Consider the following 15,124-nt stretch of genomic DNA (forward strand, 5'->3'; position numbering starts at 1 on the left):
ATGCATACCGGGCTCCCCTCTCCACGTCACCGATGTTGTCCAAGGGAAAGGCAAGGGTCGATACAGCTTGGCACATGTGACGTTGCAACTCATTTCTACATCTGAGTGAACTGGAGCAACGTGAAATAAAGTGTCTTGCTCAAGAACACAACACGCGGGCCAGTCCGGGATTCGAGCTAACAACCTCACGATCGTAAGCTCGACGCTCTAACCACTGAGCCACGCACCTATATATATAATATATATATATATATATATATATATATAATATATATATATATATATATATATATATATATATATATATATATATATATATATATATATACATATATATATATATCTATATATATATATATATATATTATATATTATATATATATATATATATATATATTATATATATATATATATATATATATATATATATATATATATATATATATATAGAGAGAGAGAGAGAGAGAGAGAGAGAAATTCGGGGTGAGTACTTGATAATTATAAGCACCTGTGTATACCGTTTGCTGGTGTAGGTGGTGGAGTAAATTGATCAAAATAAAAACATGATGCGAAGAATTCAGCGGTACATATGTTTCGGGCCTTTATTAGACAGATTTATAACAATGCATAATGTATGTCTGTGGCCTTCTTCAGCCGCGCACAACAGCTTCCACAAGGACATGTGTTACATCAAAAATTCTTGGTTGGGGATGCAAATCCTCTCAATCGCGTACGACATAATGCGGCAGCAGCATAGAATTGAAGCGTCCATCTCTTTCTTCTCTCAATGTAGAATGAGGAAATTTGGATGTTGAAGTAATGTAAATAAATAAATACATAAATAGACGTGAAGATGGAGGGGCGAGAATTCAGGACGAGGGATAAAAAATGTATAAAAAGTGTAAGTATAGAAAAATATAAAAATGTAGAGTATAAAGTTATAGAGGGATATAAGGAGATGTAAAGGGGGTATAAAGAATATAAAGAAATATAAAGAAATATAAATAAATGTAAAAGCATAAGGTTATAAAGTAAAAATAGAAATAGAAATAAAAGTAAAAAGTAAAAAAATAAAAATAGGAATAAACATGATAAAAATGTAAAAAAATATAAAGATAAGGGATGTATAGAGGTAACGGACCAAACATGATTGATAAAATTTAGTTGTAGAAGTTTTGGGTGTCAATAAATCAACTGTTTCGTCTGGGGACCTAATGTGTTGTAAATCAGAGCTGTTGAGCGTTTAATCTGGTTCTTTGAATTAATTGGTCATCTAGTACATACATACCATCATGGATACATACACCCATATACACGCGTACATATACGCCTCCAAGCCTATAAGCATACACGCGCACTCGCGTGTAAACATGTACATAAACACACACACACCCACACGCACGCGCATACATATACATACATACAACAGAATATCCGCATGTATACACGGACATTATACGTGTACACACCCATATGTACATACGTGCGCCCATCCCTACATACACATACGCATATGCCCACGCTTCCAGGTTTAGATATAAGATATTAAAGGATGTATATAAGAACGTATGTAAAGAATCACGCACTCACGTCTACACGTGCACGCACACACGGCTGTGTGTCCATATGTGCGTGCACATATACACTTACATACACACACAGAGACATACGCGCATAGAGTATAGATAGCTATAAGATATTAAAGGATGTATACAAATAGGTGAAAACATATGAATATAAGAAAACATGTAAAAAAAAGAAATACGGGGTATGTACATCCAGACGTAGATGTTTACTCGTACATATGTACATATATGTATACGTATACATACGTACACGGACGCTCGTATAATCATAAAGTGGATCCATAGGTAAGTAAATAAGGGATAAGCAAAAGAAATAGACATATATAGAGATATAAAGCGATAAGTTAGGGGTAAGAATGAGGGTAAGGGTAAAAATTAGAAATAAAAGTAAGAAATACAGTATAAAATAAGAAATACAATGTAAAAGTTAGAAATGAAATATAAAAATTATAAAAATTATAAGAGTTAAGGTAAGGGATGAAAATAAAAATGAGAATAAATCGAAGTAGAATAAAAGTAAAAATAAAAGTAAAAATAAAAATAAAATAAGATAAAATAAAAATATAATTTGGTAAAGTTTAACATGAGATGAAGGTGGTTGAAAGTTAGAGGTGTGTGTTAAAGGTGCCCACGTAGGGGCGGGCGGGGGGAACTGAAAATTGGAAGGGTGGGAAGTAGAGTTTGGCGGTGTGCGTTCAACATCCGAGTTAGAAATGTGAAAGGGTATAGATATAGGGAAATAAAGAGACTATATAGGAAGGATATGGGTGTAGGAGAAGAAATATGTAGGGAAAAGAAGTCATATATGGGAGACAAAATTTGTATATATAGGAGGAAAATGCAGGGAAACATATATGCACATACACACACCCACACACACACACACACACGCACATATATATATTATATATATATATATATATATATAATATATATATATATATATATATATATACATATACGTACACACATGTGCATATACATAATATACGCACATATAAGCATATACACGACATATAGGAAAGCGGGATGTGCTGAGCCGACAGGTTGCACCGGGTGGGAGGAAATTGCATGGTGGAGTAGGTATAATAACCTAAGCTTTGTAGTATTTGAAAGTATTAATAAGTTTGTGTATACAGGATGGTTTGAACCCTGCCCAACATGAGCTGCCTCATAGCTAAACATAACTATATTAATATTAGAACAGCTAGATCAAGAGCAAACTATAGCGACCAATAGAACCCCCCTCACCTAGATAGTAGACAATAGAACCAGACTGGCAGCCATACTACCCAAACAGTTAGTAATAACACCGCCACACACAACAGGGAAATACTACACCCATCAACAACCAGGAGGATATCAACGCCCCCACTCGTATTGCACACTTCCGCCTGGGATTAGCAGCACACGACCGAATAATGCAATGCAATGCAACTGCAGATGTGCATCAGAGTGCCCGCTACAGGGCGCATGTAGGGCGAAAAACGTATATATATTCATGTGAGGTGAGTACCAGTTAACACACTCACCTACATAGGTTGCTCAACCTCCTGGAAATCCAGATACTACAACCACGGTCCTCGCTGAAACACAGACATAAGGCTAACAGCACCTCCCTTTCTAAAAGAATTTGGAATTAAAAGACAAATACATAGGCTTCAAACTCAGGTGGTCCATCATCGGATCAGCTGCACCTATTTAAATAATAGAGCAGGATGCCAACTATGTGTGTAGAACTCTGAACATCTTGAAATTCAAAGACAAACACAAGCTTATTAACAAAAGGTCAGAGTTCAAACCATCCTGTATACACAAACTTATTAATACTTTCAAATACTACAAAGCTTAGGTTATTATACCTACTCCCCCATGCAATTTCCTCCCACCCGGTGCAACCTGTCGGCCAGCACATCCCGCTTTCCTATATGTGCGTGTATATGCGTATATGTGTGCGTATATATATGTATGTGCACATATGTGTACGTATATGTATATATATTATATAATATATTTATATATAGAGGGCATTATACATACATGCCAGGAGGCATTCTACATACACGCCATACGCTAAGAGGGACAATCAGTCATTTCTACCAAAAATATTACTAATCCCACCGAATGCAATTTTTCAAAGAAAGACATTTAAAAATATATAGACCTGTATCACAGTGATTTATACTAAGTAATCATCAGCAGGCCTGAATACTATAAATAAACAACGACCCTGCTTCGCTTAAGCCGATCAGCTAACTGTATGTAGAATGCCTCCTGGCATGTATGTATAATGCCCTCTATATATAAATTAATATGTTCAATAAGAAATTATTATTTTCGAAATTTTTCTCTTATGAGGTTTTTACGCTATCTACCTGACAATTTCTTGTTAAGTTTTCCTTATTAAGTAGTTGTCCTTAATTGCTATATATATATATATATATATATATATATATGTGCGGTGTGTGTGTGGGGGGTGTATGTGCATATATGTTTCTGCATTTTCCTCCTATATATACAAATTTTGTCTCCCATATATGACTTCTTTTCCTACATATTTCTTCTCCTACACCCATATCCTTCCTATATAGTCTCTTTATTTCCCATATCTATACCCTTCACATTTTTAACTCGGATGTTGAACGCACACCGCCAAACTCTACTTCCCACCCTTCCAATTTTCAGTTCCCCCCGCCCGCCCCCTTACGTGGGCACCTTTAACACACACCTCTAACTTTCAACCACCTTCATCTCATGTTAAACTTTACCAATTATAGTTTTATTTTATCTTATTTTATTTTTATTTTTACTTTTATTTTTACTTTTATTCTACTCGATTTATTCTCATTTTTATTTCATCCTACCTTAACTCTTATAATTTTTATAATTTTTATATTTCATTTCTAACTTTTACATTGTATTTCTTATTTTATACTGTATTTCTTACTTTTATTTCTAATTTTTACCCTTACCCTCATTCTTACCCCTAACTTATCGCTTTATATCTCTATATATGTCTATTTCTTTTGCTTATCCCTTATTTACTTACCTATGGATCCACTTTATGATTATACGAGCGTCCGTGTACGTATGTATACGTATACATATATGTACATATGTACGAGTAAACATCTACGTCTGGATGTACATACCCCGTATTTCTTTTTTTTACATGTTTTCTTATATTCATATGTTTACACCTATTTGTATACATCCTTTAATATCTTATAGCTATACTCATATGCGCGTATGTCTCTGTGTGTGTATGTAAGTGTATATGTGCACGCACATATGGACACACAGCCGTGTGTGCGTGCACGTGTAGACGTGAGTGCGTGATTCTTTACATACGTTCTTATATACATCCTTTAATATCTTATATCTAAACCTGGAAGCGTGGGCATATGCGTATGTGTATGTAGGGATGGGCGCACGTATGTACATATGGGTGTGTACACGTAAATGTCCGTGTATACATGCGGATATTCTGTTGTATGTATGTATATGTATGCGCGTGCGTGTGGGTGTGTGTGTGTTTATGTACATGTTTACACGCGAGTGCGCGTGTATGCTTATAGGCTTGGAGGCGTATATGTACGCGTGTATATGGGTGTATGTATCCATGATGGTATGTATGTACTAGATGACCAATTAATTCAAAGAACCAGATTAAACGCTCAACAGCTCTGATTTACAACACATTAGGTCCCCAGACGAAACTGTTGATTTATTGACACCCAAAACTTCTACAACTAAATTTTATCAATCTCCTGACCACCATGTTTGGTCCGTTACCTCTATACATCCCTTATCTTTATATTTTTTTACATTTTTATCATGTTTATTCCTACTTTTATTTTTTTACTTTTTACTTTTATTTCTATTTCTATTTTTACTTTATAACCTTATGCCTTTACATTTATTTATATTTCTTTATATTTCTTTATATTCTTTATACCCCCTTTACATCTCCTTATATCCCTTTATAACTTTATACTCTACATTTTTATATTTTCTATACTTACACACTTTTTATACATTTTTTATCCCTCGTCCTGAATTCTCGCCCCTCCATCTTCTCACGTCTATTTATGTATTTATTTATTTACATTACTTCAACATCTAAATTTCCTCATTCTACATTCAGAGAAGAAAGAGATGGACGCTTCAATTCTATGCTGCTGCCGCATTATGTCGTACGCGATTGAGAGGATTTGCATCCCCAACCAAGAATTTTTGATGTAACACATGTCCTTGTGGAAGCTGTTGTGCGCGGCTGAAGAAGGCCACAGACATACATTATGTATTGTTATAAATCTGTCTAATAAAGGCCCGAAACATATGTACCGCTGAATTCTTCGCATCATGTTTTTATTTTGATCAATTTATATATATATATATATATATATATATATATATATATATATATATATATTATATATATATATATATATATATTAATATATATATATATATATACATATATAATATATATGTATATATATATACATATATATATATATAATAAAATATTATTTGAGACAAAACCACTATTTTGCAAAACAATCAAGGAAAGACTTAATCAATACATAAAATTTAATAAATAGTCAAAAAAAACCGCCACTACAATCGTTTCTTGTCTTGATCGACAATCTTCAGGTGGACTTCCAATAATTCAGACTTCATAATTTGTAACTGAATTATTGGAAGTCCACCTGAAGATTGTCGATCAAGACAAGAAACGATTGTAGTGGCGGTTTTTTTTGACTATTTATTAAATTTTATGTATTGATTAAGTCTTTCCTTGTTTGTTTTGCAAAATAGTGGTTTTGTCTCAAATAATATTTTATAATATTTTACTATAAAATTGGATTTAATCCTAAATCTGATTTTTTTTCCCTGTAAATTTGGATATATTCCCTAATATTTATTATATATATATATATATATTATATTATATATATATATATATGTATATATATACACACATATATATATATACTATACATATATATATATACTCATATATATATATACATATACATATATATATATTATATATATACATATATATATATATAATATATATATATATACATATATATATATATATATTATAATATATACATATATATATATATATATATACATAATATATATTATATATATATATATATATTATATATATATATATAATATATATATAATACTATATATATATATATTATATATATATATATTTCACAGTATCGTAGCATTTATAATGCAACAGTAATTCATTGCATCTCATTTACGTTTATTGTTCCTTGTTTTTCAGTGAAATGTACGGAAAATTACATTTGCACCATTACCAAGTAACAGAATCTTTGTGTTTACTGAAATGACGTTAATGGTGTTGTGACACATAAATATAGTAGTAATAAGACCTATGTTTCCTTTAAGACGTGTATAAATGCTGCAACTTGCATCAGGTTCGAGGACAAATACAAAACATCATGTCTAACTTCCAAATTTGAATCGCACGAAACGCTTTTGTATTTTGAAAACGCCGTTGACTATGGGATTAATAAAATTAAGGATAAGCTGTGCTCTTAAACGTCAACATTATGCATACAGTCAAGTTATATTACAACTTGGTACATTTTGTATATATATATACATATATTTATTTATATTTATACCAATTTTACTTTGTTATATTGCAAAGACGAATCAGACATTTGGTCAGTTGAGTTCCGGCTACACGTGTTCAGATATAAAACTCAAATATTTCAGTTCTCATCGTTCCCCATGTTTATCTTGTATATTTGCTACAAAATCCATCAGTTACGACAACAATCAAATGTAACAACGAATATATCTGTAGACGATTGACTTCCAAATAATAACTTGCACTTTTTCTGAGAGTGTACTTACAATATTATGTTTATTAGGCAGTAGAGTGTAATTTTCAGCGGAATTTATGTATTATTTCTATCGGAAGATTCAACAAGAAGAGGACCCTTTTTCTGGCATAGCCCTGACATTGCCTTTTATATCACTCCATCCTCAAAACAAAGATAGGTAATATTTATCTCCTGTTGCTTCTCCATAAATATGTCATTTTCCAAATATTGATATTTATAGCACACATCTAAAAATCATGTTTTGTGGGATTTTGCTTAAAACATAGTTGAAAACTTCCTGTTGGATGACTCTCTCCGAGGGTTATTTATAGGTGTTTGTATAGCAAGTCTTTGATATATCGGCTATCTTTGTCCTGGAGAAATATTGGGGTTATTCTGATGTCGCTGCTGGTGGTTGTGCATAAAATAATTGATATTCTACGCACGGTAGCGTGCTCCATGAAATACTTACAGGTGATGTTCATTGGAAATGTGTCTCGAACAGGTAGAGGTTTACTAGAAATAACAACTATATCTCCTTCATATCACATGATGAGGAAACACGTGAGATAAGGTCCACCATGTGATATTAAGCCAAAAACTAATGAGATGAAGCGCTCACAAAATGAATTACCTTGATTATAAATTCATTAGATCGGAGCTTGTAACAACAACAACAATTAGTGTACAGGGAGACTGTAACTCTTAAGTTCACCCCATGACATTCAAATGATACCAGCCGCCATGACAATATACAAATATATTACAATAGATTCGGGACCTAACTCCATAAATTACTCACAAGAGGGGCAACGATGTGATATTATCTCCAATTTCGTCTCTTGTAAGTTATAAGGATTTATATTTGTTCGTTAAATAAACTAATAATTCGTATGTTCCTTTGGTTTCCTGAAAAGGCCACTGTAATCACAGATCAGCATTCAAACGTTTTAAGATTTATGATCTTTCGTGAAAAATATGGAACAGCAGCTTACTATTATATTCACACGATTTCGTTACGGTTTACTTCCCTAGTCACCTACTTTTCTGCGTTTAGCATTAAGGCACGAGACGTATCAAGCACTTTAGTAAAGGAATAAGTCTGGAAATCATGCTGCCCTAACACACTAGTGGGACATTTTTCACTCGAGTGTCCGAACTTCCTTAATCACATGAGCATCTGCTGTTATTTGACCCATAACTTGGCTCTGAATACCTATTTGCATACCAAGCCAGCGTGAAACTGTGATAGGTGGTTATTATGGTGCCATTCTATATTCCTCCAAACCCCTAAGCTCCTGACTGCAGTTTAAGAGTTTTATGTATTATCTAGGACAATTTAGTCTGAATTTGATTTACAAAATTGTTAATGACATTAAAAATTTATCTGCTGTTGTTTTTGTTGTTTAAAAGTAGGATCTAAAGAACTAGGCTCAGAAATTTACCAGACTTTTCCTCTTATCCTTCTCGAAATCAGACACTTCAGGATAATTTACTCAGTTCTAGTATGTCGACCAACGGCCATCAAAGTTCTCACTCATAGGATTGTCAATCTCAATACAAGAATATCAATAGAACATTCATGCAACTTTTTAATGAATTACGCAAGTATTTCTTTTTGCACTAGGTGGGAGCACTGAAATCCCTGTTCGAAAATATAAGGACACAGATATTGTGTTGTACAGCCAGCTACTAACGATGTTTCTTGGGGCTAAGACAATAACATCGTCCCTTACAGGCAGCAATATTAAGTTGTCAAACAGCCTTTACTTTAAAGAACTGTTACTGAATAACTCTGTTTGAGAGAGTTAGAAACAATAATATTTCTATATTTGTATATTATTACGAACATAGACAGTCTATCGATATATTTGATGGGGATGTTTAGAAAATTATAAACAGAGTAGTGTTTCAGTGGTTCTTTGTGTCATAGGCTTCTAAAATATACAAATGCACATTTATTTCGGTAGGCATTTGAATACAAAACTAAAAAAGGCTGCAACAAATATTGCAAGTCGTATTCACAGACACTCTGAAGATTCGGTTAAACCAACACCGATAAAATAGTAATATTGATGGTTATAAATTTTCAAACTAGGGCAGGATTTTCGGGGAATTTAAATTATAAACAATAATTATAGACAACAAATTATACACAAAGTATTGTAATAACGAGTTAGGTACATATTTTAAAGCGAGATGAGCGAAAATTCCCTATGTGCGTAAAGGAAATCACACAATCATGATCAAGGTTTATCCTGTTATTCATATGGCATCATTTTTCGCTCGTACTGTATCTTGATTACATTCGTCAGCATCAGCTTCCCCTGAAGAGACGGTGAATTATGATTTGAGGAAAATTTTGCTGACATTTCTAGGAAGTCGAGTGAATACATGGAGAGAACCCTTCGTTGACTTGTCAGAATCTTATAAACAATTCGCCGACAACGAGTGATACATAGATGTGAGTAATAGGTCTAACAATGGAATGTCAAATCTATAACATTATTATGTATTAATTATGGTTTATTTTTATGCAGCTAACCTAAGCTTTTGATAAGATAACCACCGGCCAAAAGTAAGTAAAGGGTTCGACAAGAACGATAACACCCATGATAACGATGCTCCGGCATCAGCCCATTCGAATAAAAAAGATGAACAGAAAAAGATGAACAGCAAAAGATGAAAGAAAATGTTTGGATTCTTAACAGTGCAGTCATAATATTATAATAAAAGGTGAGAATGACGCCAGTATTTATTTCTCTTGCTTTAATGAATATTTTAAAGTTAAGCGATTCTAGTCTCTGTATTTCATGGGTGTTATCGATAAATATACAGTGCCCTCAATTACTGCTCCATCATCTGGTTCCTGCCGTTGGAAACTGGTTTAGGATCCACATCCAGGATTATGTTTCCTCAACTGGGGTAATTAAGCTCAGTCTCTGATGTGATCAGAGATAGAGAGGGAATCCTCAAATAAATTCAAAGATTGTTTTTAGAACTTTCAAACTCAACATTCCTACAGCAGCTCTTATACACACACATAAGCCTAACATTTCTGCATCTTATTGGATCATACAACCGAGGTTGAGAGAAGGTTTCTGGTGTCTGACTTGTAACACACTTAATACATGAAAGAAGATAGATGCAAGGTGTACCAGTTACGTACTGAGGTTCATGTCAATTATTTGTCTTTTTGTTTTTTATTGCAAAGAATCATATAACAGGATAACATTGTCGAACGGATGTTTGGCTTGTTGTCATCATATGTCCATAACATTTTGACAAGTCTAACTACAGAGTCATGTTAAAACCAATGACTGTTGGACAGCAAACAAAAAGAAATCCCAAATGTCAGAAAATTATTTTCTTATGATATTTTTCAGTGTATTAGAAATAAAAGAAAATACATTACACAATATATTAAAATATATATAATATACAAAATACAAAAATACATTAAAAATAGCTCATCTATCAATGTTCGTTTCGTATACGACATCTTCACAATTGGTTTCGGCTGTTAGGCTGACATTTGATGCTCTTTGGAAAAACGCTAGCGAACTCTGGATGAATGAAAATAATTTTGATTTTGACAGCATACCAATTTGTCTTTTTTTACTTTTTATTCTCAGATTTTTTTTTCTTGTTCTCTTTGATTCTTGACTAAGTTTGTTAGTAATGAATTAAAGATAAAATTATATAGGAAAGCAAATCAAAACAGAAACTTCAAAATGTATTTTGAATGACAAATATATCTTAAACACACACACACACACACACACATATGCACACACACATGCACACACACACAACACACACACACACACACCCACTTGTTGGTTCATGAATTTTAACTAAAGGTTGGTTATCAAGATCATCGAATTAATACAAGCACAGCAAGCAAAAGCCTACAAGCAAATCAAGTCTAAGTTAAAGTACACATTCACATCGTATACATACATGCATGCATACATACATACATACATACATACACACATACATATATACATACATACATACATACATACATACATACATCGTAGCAGTCTGTCGGTTACGGCGACGAGGGTTCCAGTTGATTCAATCACCAGACCAGCCTGCTCGTGAAATTAACGTGCAAGTGGCTGAGCACTCCACAGACAAGTGTAACCTTAAAGTAGATCTTGGGGAGATTCAGCGTGACGTAGAGTGCGACAAGGCTGGCCCCTTGAAATACAGGTACAACAGACACAGAAAGAAAGAATGAGAAACAGTTGTGGCGAAAGAGCACAGCAGCGTTCGCCACCACCCCCTGTCGGAGCCACATGAAGCTTTTGGGCCTGTTTTCTCAATAAACAATCAAAACGCCTGGCCTGGGGATCGAAACCGCGATCCTACGACTGCGAGTCCGCTGCCCTATCCAGTGAGCCAATGCTCCTCCATTCATACATACATACGTACGTGCATCTCGACACGCCCGAAAACACATACACGCAAACACATAGTATACCTATATATATTTATACATATTTATATAACAGAAATGTTTCTTAGTTTAATATAATTATTTACATTTTACTGATATTTAATGTAAATGATGTACATAATTCCTCATCTCTTAAATATAGAAACGTATTATCTAATCGGTACGAAGGCGACATTAGACTTCAATGAAGATATATAGAGAAACTTTATCATAAACTAGCTCGTCTTTCAAACCATCTAACTTTCCTGTGTAGATGTAGAGAATAACATCGAAAAATACTTTAGGAATGGGAACCCAGGATCGAAACTTCCCCAAGACATCTAATGAAGGCTGGAGGGTATATCAGCCGAAACGTTGTGTTGACAACAAACGAGATGTGAAGAAGTATTCGTCAAATGTAAATAATGTAAAGAAAGCCGACGAAGTTTTGAATCTTTCCTTTTCCAGTGGTTTTAATTGTAAAGTATAGTAATATCCATTCAATACGTAGCAATTTGCTTATATCTTTGTTAAGACGCAGTACACAATTTATAACCCAAATTCATTTTATTATCGTCACACATTTATTTCGTTTTCCAGTTATAGTGTAAAAAGACGACGTTATAAAACGCAGTTTCCTTTATTCTCAAAGGATATCGATCGATTTTGTTGCTATTATTGGCAGGTCGATTGACGACGCGGATATATTTGCCTCTACTCCTTATGACCAGAAATATATTCTAAATTTTGCTGAAGGTAACCACCGATACAGCACAGCAATGGTTAAATCCAATTTTAGGCTTAACATTTCCTCCTATATTATATATACCTTTAGATGTACCCGGTAATTCCGGGGAAATCGAGGCTTATCCTTTGGTTCCATTCTCATAATTATTTCGCTATTCGAATAACAACAATACGAAGTATGTTGCCCTAAAAATAGTCTTTGGGCATTTACAGAGAATACCACACTGTCTTACACAGGATCATGTTTTTAGAAATTCCCAGTAAGTTATGAACTCCCAAATTGTTTAGTTAGTTATGTAATAACCAGTAGTTTGTTATCTGATAGTGCGGATTCAAAAAAGTAGCCTCGAAAAGGGTTGTAATGCGTTCGTAGAGTATAAAAACTTAGGAGGAAGTAGTAATAAGGTAGGCTAAAATTGTGAAGTATGTTACGTAAGAACAAGCAAGTCAGAATTTCCCACATATGTAGTAGATCTGCATATATAGACTATCAACGATTACATTATCCCGTGTTCTTCTTTTTTCTGTGGTAGCATAACTGTAACATATTTCTGTTTTGACCACAAGGGGCTAAACGTAGAGGAGACAATCAAGGACAGATAAAGGGATGAAATCGATTACATCGACCCCAGTGCGTAACTGGTACTTAATTTATCGACCTCGAATAGATAAAAGTCAGATATGAGATAATAACAATTCAAAGTAGATAACTCTTAAAAAGCCTTTTGTGCGTTCCCAGAGAATATAACCCTCAACGGCGCTAATGTTGGTATATTCGTGAATAAGTCACTAACCGAAATAAGTGGATCTATTGTTTAGGAATATACTATTTACATTTTAAGTTTGCACTGGATAAATTGCGAACATAACTTTAATAGTTCGAAGAATAACACATAAGCATACTCAATTTCATTTATACTAAATAATTTAGGAATTTAAATGGGTTATTTCCCTTGGCTATATATAAGGATTTCTTTCCGGGGTGAGTAGGTTATTTCCATTGGATGTTTAAATAAAATATATTCGTTATATATAAGGATCCCTTCCAGAGGCCCTATTATCGAATTTTTTTCAACAGTCTGTATATGCCATGAGGTTTCGATACACGAGGTCTACTCAGGTGTCAAGTTTCATCAAAATCGATAAGACGATGTAGGAGGAGTTAGCTAACAACTCCATAAAACACCCACAGACAAAATTTCCTACATATTTAGTAGATTTGCATATATAGACTATCAGAGACTACATGATCCTGTGCTCTTTCTTTTCTCTGGCAGCATGACTGTAACATATTTCTTTATTGCCCACAAGGGGCTAAACGTAGAGGAGACAAACTAGGACAGATAAAGGGATCAAGTCGATTACATCGACCCCAGTGCGTATCTGGTACTTAATTTATCGACCCCGAAAAGATGAAAAGCACAGATGAAAAAATACCTCGGCGGAATTTGAACTCAGAACGTAGCGGCAGACGAAACACTTACTTCATTACTACCCACAAGTGGCTAAACACAGTGGGGAAAAACAAGGACAGAAAAACCGATTAAGTCGATAATATATAACTGCAGACGAAACACTGCCAATCATTTCGCCCGGCGTGCTAACGTTTCTGCCAGCTCGCCGCCTTACCATAACTGTACCATAAGGGAGATCTGTCTATATCAGATAATCTATAGATAGGTTTTACAAGGAACGAGGCATGAATACTGTTACATTTTACATGTACAAACGCACAAATACGCTCACACATAAATATATACATAGTATACACGTGCACACACGCACGCACACTCTCACACACATACACACACATACACAAAGACAAAAAGATCGAAGCAATAAATTTCCTTTGATTCGAACCCCTGTATTCTTTATATATTACTAGCGGAATATCTTTTAAATTTATAAAGCCAAATCGGTCAGCCAAATACATATTCCCTTCTTAACTTTATGAAAAGATATATATGACATTCTGTTTTATCTTAGAATATTCTAGAAAATAATAGTTCTTACCGGTGATATATTGATGGCTAAAACATGATTAGATACATACAGCGAGAGTGTGTATCTGTTTTATTGTTCTCTTCCTTCACAAAATATTAAATGCGATGCTAAATTATTTGTATAATATACGTTGTCATAGTTTAAAAGAAACGAGAAACATATAAGGCTTCGGTCATGTGAGTGTACAGGAACAACATCAATCATATTATATGTCTATATAGATGAAACTGTTGGTCCGGTTTACTCTATGTTAGATATATTTATGTATAGCAATCAGATATATCCGCGTCATGGGTTTTCTCATTTTTTTTTTATTTCCACGCTATACTCAGTAATAAAATGTAAGCTCCGTGAATATACCAATGACTACTACTACTACTACTACTAACAGCACTAGCTGTTGTAACCACAGCAATATTTTTATGTGCTTCAAAGGTGCCTTTCATATCTACTAT

The sequence above is a fragment of the Octopus sinensis genome, linkage group LG3, assembly GCF_006345805.1.
Source record: "Octopus sinensis linkage group LG3, ASM634580v1, whole genome shotgun sequence".
NCBI lineage: Eukaryota > Metazoa > Mollusca > Cephalopoda > Octopoda > Octopodidae > Octopus > Octopus sinensis.